Source organism: Trichechus manatus, unplaced genomic scaffold (assembly GCF_000243295.1).
Source record: "Trichechus manatus latirostris isolate Lorelei unplaced genomic scaffold, TriManLat1.0 scaffold00035, whole genome shotgun sequence".
Taxonomy (NCBI): domain Eukaryota; kingdom Metazoa; phylum Chordata; class Mammalia; order Sirenia; family Trichechidae; genus Trichechus; species Trichechus manatus.
The window spans coordinates 14,685,266-14,691,265 of record NW_004443971.1 but is presented as its reverse complement, the minus strand read 5'-3'; the positions used below and the strand labels follow the sequence as shown (position 1 = coordinate 14,691,265).

Below are 6,000 nucleotides of genomic sequence, written 5' to 3'. Positions count from 1 at the left end.
GCCACATCTTTCTCCTGCGGAGCGGCTGGTTGGTTCTAACCACCAACCTTTTCGTTAGCAGCCGAGCACTCAGCCACTGCACCTCTAGGGCTCCTTAGTCCCGTAAAGAGTACAGCCTAGAAAATCGTATGAGGCAGTTCTACTCTGTCACATGGGGTTGCTATGAGTCAAAAATTGACTCGACAGCACCTAACAACAACAACACTACTTCTAATACTGGTTATTATTGTGAGCCTGCTGTGCTGAGCGCTTTACGTGTATTATCTTACTCAGTGAAACACCTGGTACATTATACACAGAGCCTCCCTCCTCCCAAGAGAATGTCCTACTGCCTTCTCACTAATATGTTGCATCCCTTACTTCAAAAACCCAAGTCCATGCTCGTTCTTTCAAGAAGCCACCAACTCGAGTTATTCTCTGTCCCCTTGGCACTCATGTACATGGGCAGACATTTAATTGATGATAGTACATGGTGAGTGTCCCCATCCCATGAGCACTCGCCAGGCACCAGGAGAATGTTCCTGTGGTCCCTGAGCACACCCTACCCCACCCATCCCCAGCACCCAGCCAAAGGGCCTGCAGACACTCAGGAACTCAGCCCTTCCTCAGGGGCTTAGAAAGAGCTGTGCAGTCACAGCAAACACCCACACAACCCTAGACCCGTCAGACTGCCCTGGCCTTGGAGGTCATCTCTTCCACCTCCCAGTAGAAGTGAGGCCCAGAGAGGGGAAGAGATTTGCTCTGGGTTACACAACTAGTTAGTGGCAGAACTGAGCCCAGAGTCCCGACCATCTAGGTGTTGAAAAAAGTGACAGCTGGAGAGAGAGAGACAAATCTCAGCAGCATGGGAGCCTCAAAGGGTCCCCTGGCCCTGCCTACCCCTCCCCAGGATCAGCCCATCAATTTCCCCTCCTGCCTGCACAGCCTTCCCCTCCCCCTCCTGCCAAGTTGCCAAAGGGTCCATTTAGCTGGAGACAGCGGGCGGACGGGTGGGCGGGCCAGCTCTGAGAGCACAGGGTGATTGCCTATAATAAAAGCTCCCACAGTCTTTGTTCCTAGGACCAATTGCATGGTTGGGGTTGTGCTCAGAGGGCTGTGTGCAGTTGGGAGCTGGTGCCCAGAGACCTCACCCTTCCTTCCTGCTGCCACAACTGGCCCAGCAGGGACTTAGCCCTCCAGGAGTCACTGTGACCCCAGCTGAGCTTACCGTTTCTCCTTCCCTGACCTCCTAGTTGCTTGGGCTGTGGGCATGCCCAAGGAGGCCAGTGTGCCCCCTGAGCTGCCAGGGATCTCTTCTCTGTGTGTATGCATATGGCTGCACATACATGCACATTCTGAGGACAGGGATCATGGCAGGACAAAGGTCTAAGGGCCTGGAGTTACCGAGGGATCCTTCTGCCCTCTGTGGATGATCCCTCTGTGGGTGATGAGTGTTCCTGGGAATGGGTAGAACGCCAGAGAGTGACTGGCATCAGGTATCCCCGTGCCCTCAGGGGCTCCCAGCCTGGCCCAACATTCCATAGTAGCCCTGCTGCCCACTAGAGTCCACACACCCGTCAGGGAGGGCTCAGCCAGAGGGGTGTAGGGCACTAGCATAGAGAAGAACCAAGCTCACAGAGGGTTCTTAGCCCCATGGAGAGGCGTTGAGGCCAGGACAACCTCAATCATGAGTGACCACCCCTTCTCTGTCCTACAGGCTGCAGGCAGACCAGGAGCCTGGCCCCCTTCCCCGGAGTAGCTGGGCCTTCCATGGCTCCTCCAGCCCCACTGGTGGGATTGAAGAGAGTTTCTCCTGCGTGGGTAAGTGCTCTGGGGGGAAAGACATCCTCCTCGGGATAGGGAGGCCACTGAACTAGAACTCTTCTCATTGCCCACATGGCCTCGGCCGAATGGGTCCAGCTCTTGACAATGAGACATCAACCTGTGAATTGCACGTTGAGTTTTTGCGATGCTTAACTCAACGCAAGGCTGGTTTGCCAAATCCAGGAGCAATTCAGGGTCAGGATAGGAAAAAGGCAAGCAGGTGCCGGGTTTATCAGGCTGTGGGAGTTACTGGGGTACTGACGAGGAGGTAGCATGCTGGGAAAGTGAGAGCCAAGAGCCAGGTTCCAAGCAAAGCTATGGTCGTAAATACCAGGACCTGGGAACCTTGGAGGCAGCCCAGAGCCATCTGGGTAACTCTGCCTGACAACAGCTTCCTCTCCCAGGACCACCTTCAACAGGCTACTCGCATGACAGTCATCTTCCCTGTGACAGTCTACAGTCGTGACCTAGCACTTGATGTGCTTAATGCTATTAACTGAACCTCAGAAACCAGAATGTGAGATTTACCAAAAGACCCCTGAAACTCAAATACAGTGATATTCCTTAAGGGCAGAGACATTGCCTTGTTCCCAGGTATCCTCAGTCCAGTCTCTGGTCCATTGAAGGTGTTCAGCTGGTATCTCTGAATGAAGGAATGAGTGAGTGAGGACCTGTATACCACAGGTCAAGTCCTAAGTGGGTCACATCCTCAGCACAGTTTAGGGATGTGTGTTGACTTCCTTGCAACATTAAAAAAAAAATCTAGAGGTAGCTGTGGTCCACACCAGAGGTACAAAATACTCCACACTGCAAAGAACCAGCTCTATCCTTTAGCAATAAGGAACACTTGCCCCAAGAAAGTCACCAGACTTGCTTTTGGCAAACTTGAGACTGTCCAAAGGATTTGTCTACTGCTTCATTGCAGTGTGCTGCTCCAGGGGCACAGCTGGGCTTGGAATGCAGCCTGATGCTGATGTCACTTTGACACTGATGGTGTGCCATTCCTGCCTGTTGCCTGCTGGGCAGGTGGTCCATGTCCCCCTCGACCTGGGAGCTGGGCCCTGGGCCCTGGGGAGCCCTCTCAGGGCCTGGTCTGCAGCCATGATCTGGGAGCCACCTTGACCCTACAAACAGTGCAGCAACCCTCGCTCGTCCATTTAAGCCTTGGTGGGGGCCTGGGGTGGAGACTGGGCGTTTTAACAAGCCATCTCCTCCCACAATAAGCATATACGCGGAGGAACCAGGGCATGGCAGGGCACAAAAGGAAACCAAACTTCACTGGCACTGAAAACCCATCCAAATTAGAATGCGGTAACCAGGAAACTATGCGGGGCTCTATTTTTACATTTGCAGTTTTGTTAGTGTAATGGCTTCCTTATGTGTATGCCATAATGTTTGAGCCTAATGATCTCCACCTAACGCGCACTCGTTCATAATTATTATCCGATGGGTTGGTGAGAGGACTTTCACTTTTTGCATCTCTACAGACTGGCTTTGGAGGAATCCCTCAGACATGTCAGCTGGAAGACCACCCTTACCAGCTCAATCTGAAAATGTCTGTAGATCACAGGTTGGGTTACCCTCTGGGGCACAGGGCCAGCAAACCTCTGGAGGTGGGTTTTGCATAGCAAGACGAGAAACACCAGCTTCCTCCAAGGCTCTTGGGAAGAGGAGCAAGGTTCACAGCGCTGCCTCTGAGCCAGTGCTAGCTTGTTGTCATGGTGATCAGTCTTTGCCAACCTCAACACTCAGCTCTTTGATGGGTAGGTGGGTGGGTCAAATGGGGAGAGAGATCTCGGATTTGCTTGTGCTTTGTGGGGGAGCCCTCACTCTTCTGAGCTTGAAGAACACAGAGAAGAGAGGAAACAACTGAAGGGTTCCATTTTATGCCCTGCGCCCTCATCTCCCCGAAATTCACTCAGGGCATGACATGACTCATTCATTCATTCATTGTTTCATTCAATAAGCCATCGGCGGATGCTTACCTTGTGCCAAACACTGTGCTTGACACTGGGGTAAAAGATGACTGAGACTTTGTCCTTCCATCAAGGAGTGTCCAGCCTGTGTACTCACTCAGGGAGCCTTGCCTGCAGAATTTGTTGGTATCCCAGTAACCTGTCCTTATAGGAGATGATGGGGCAGCCCAGACAGCCTGCCTCCCTTGCCAGGCCCCACAGCATGGAGAGGTCACTGGGTTTGTTCTCCCCACTTTGTAGAAGGAGAATGGGTGCCTTGGAGAATACCATATCATATATTTCTTTTATATCATTCACAGCACCCAGCACGGTTATTTCACAGTTATTGGTCACATTATTTCCATATCAGTTTGGGGACGACAGGAGACAGGCCCGCTTTTTTGAAGCTTGAATATCCTCCCTTCTTGTCTGTGGACTCATTTTGTTCCCATCACCTAGCACAGTGTTTGGTGAATGAGTGAACTGAGTGAGTGAGTGAGTGAGTGAGGAATCCGAAATAAGTGGCTGTGGAGCTCATCTATCCTTTGCGAGCCTGTTTCTTGCTCTGCTGGCTAAGGAGGAGCAACCAGTCTTTTCCTGCTTTCTGCCTGACGTGGTTGTCTCTGGTATCCAGGCTTACCACATCTGGGAAGGCAGGGTCCTTGAGGGGAGCAGGAGAAGGTCGAAGAACTTCCTCAGCCTTGCACTCCTTTCGTACTAATTCTCTCTGGGAATAGAGTCCCAGGAAGGCTGACTGGTGTCTGTACAGCAGGCAGAGAATTTCCGATGATGATTGCCACCAAGCAGGAGTTTTGGGGATGGTCTTCCTTTGTCCCAAAGACCATCCATCTTCTCCTGCTGCCTTTGCCCTGTGGCAAGTTCAGAAGTGCCTGAACCCATGTGTGTTTGCACATGTGCCCTGGCCCTCTCCTAGCCCACATGGCTGTGCTGGTCAGGGCCCAGCACACACTCCCCTTGGTGGATGTCAGCACAAAGCAGCACCCAGGCTGCCATCAGATCTTAATCTGGAAAGCCAAGGGCAGCCACGGCTGACATTAGCGTGCGCCCACATGTGTGAGGCCGTGTGCAGGAGGGCTGGGAAGGGTCACCCCGAGGTTTACACAGATTCTTTAATAACTTCACTTTGTGGCATGTTTGAGTGAGTGCTAAGTGGACACATAATGAAGGGATCTTGTCATCATAACATGTGTCACTGGGGAACAAGCCAGAGCCTCCTCCCTGCCTTGCTTCTCACTGGAGGGTTGAGATATATATAGTGTGGGAGGGACCATGCCAAGTGTGGCCTCATGCTGGGGTTGTTTTGCTTTTCATCCTCCTTTTCTCCCTTATTGAGCTGACTCCATCTTTAAGCTACAATCGAGTTTTTTTCATGTCTTGTAGATTTGGCAGCAGGGATAAAGTCTTCATTCGGGGAAAGCTGGCAAGCCTGGTCTGCCCACAGCTAGGGCAAGAGGGAGGGGTGGTAACTGCACTCTGGGAGACAAGTTTGTTCTGGGCCCTTAGTAAGCTCTAGTGCTTCCTGCCTGGTGCAAAAGGTTAAGCTCTGGACTACTAGCCGAAAGGTTGGTGGTTAGGACCCATCCAGAGGTACCTTGGAAGACAGGCCTGGCAATCTGCTACCGAAAGGTCACAGCCTTGAAAACCCTATGGAGCAGTTGTACTCTGCATGTGGGGTTGCCACGAGTCAGAATTGACTCGACAGCAACTATCAACAACAACAGGTAGGTTCCAGCTCAATGGTGCAAGCCCACCATGCCCTTCTGGGAGTTTCAGGCAAAATCCAAGTATCATAGGACTACAGATGACTTGGAATTGAAGAACATAGGAAGTTAAAGCTCTAATGAGCCTTATAAACCACCCAGATCTGACCTCATTTTGAATTGGGGAGAGATGAGGCTCAGAGAGGAGAAGTGGCTTGCTCAGGATTGCATGGTTAGTTAGCAGGAGAACTGAACCTTAGACCACTGCTTTCTGACTCCCCAAACACTAATATAACCAAATGGTAATAATGACTACCATTTATGGAGCACTTACTATGTGCAGGGCATGGTGCTCGGTGCTTTGCGTAAAGTCTTTCATGTCTGCCTTACACAACTTTGTGACATGGTATTGGTACTCTGTGTCATAGACCAGGAAACTCAGGCTCTGGGAGGTTATATAAAATAACTTGTCTGATAATATACTCCTAGGGGGCTGCACCAGGATTTGAACCTGGGCTTGT

General features: G+C 51.4%; 1 protein-coding gene across 1 annotated transcript in view; it reads left to right on the top strand.

The window, feature by feature from the left end:
* The first annotated feature begins 1,772 nt into the window (after positions 1–1,772).
* LOC111820378 (neuron navigator 1-like) overlaps positions 1,773–6,000 on the top strand; it is a 94,517-nt gene continuing 90,289 nt past the window's right edge. Inside the window, exon 1 of the mRNA XM_023730345.1 lies at positions 1,773–1,800. The gene's annotated coding sequence lies outside the window, so the exon portion shown is untranslated. The remainder of the gene's footprint in view (positions 1,801–6,000) is intronic.